Source organism: Triticum aestivum, chromosome 1D (assembly GCF_018294505.1).
Source record: "Triticum aestivum cultivar Chinese Spring chromosome 1D, IWGSC CS RefSeq v2.1, whole genome shotgun sequence".
Taxonomy (NCBI): domain Eukaryota; kingdom Viridiplantae; phylum Streptophyta; class Magnoliopsida; order Poales; family Poaceae; genus Triticum; species Triticum aestivum.
The window spans coordinates 19,088,781-19,089,755 of NC_057796.1; positions in this window are offsets into that span (position 1 = coordinate 19,088,781).

Here is a 975-nt window from a genome sequence, read left to right on the forward strand (position 1 = left end):
TTTTTTTTTTGCGATGGTACATTTTACACCTACAATGAGAGATTACGTATTTACGGGAAGATTACTGGAATACGTATTCATAGCCGGCTCACTGGTCCACAAAAACACGTTTTGCGGCGGGTTAAAAGCATAACTTTTTCTCTTGGCAAACTTTGCGCATAACTTTGCTGATTTTATGTGTGGAGAAAATATTACATTCCCCATTTAGGTTTTCTTTTTAATAAAAAAAACGCCCCATTCGGGCCTTTACATAACTGTAGTACAACAAGCTCTTGAGGAGCCTCAAACAATGACCTGACATAGAACTCATTACACCCAGCGCCTTTGCTTACACATGTGCGCACACGATTGGTCGACCTTTGGCATGACGCCATAAGGATCCTACAAAGGCGCTAATTGATAAAAAAAAATCTCATCAAATAAAAATGTACCAAAGAGCTCTCTAACTCGGGTGCTAACTATAGGTGCTAATTTAACGGGAAACTGATCGCTACACAACAAGGATTTCTAATTCATCCCTAAAAAAAAAGGATTTCTAATTCTAACTCGTACAAAGGAAAAAAGGCTAAGCGCCCATCACCATTTTTTGGGTCGATGCCAGCCTGGGACACCAAGATTAATCGGGCCAACCACTAATCGTTAGGATTTTTATCATAGCGTCCATACTTGGCGCCCACCGTCGGAGATGCCCTAATACTGTTACTCTGCAAAGTTACTGAGATGATTTTAAGCTCCTTTTTAGGGGGAAATGATTTTAAGCTCCATAACCAGCGACACGCAGATGGATGAAACCAGATCTTTGGACAACAATGTTCTCACCACGTCCACGCAGTACAGCTGCAACACCAACCTAGGATTCCCCAAGTGGATCACGAGTATAACCACTTCTATCGCTGTTAGCAGCTCCGCAAGTTCCGGAACACACACCAGGGGGAATCTGGCGCAACCAACGGCCAAAAAACTCCCATCATCTCG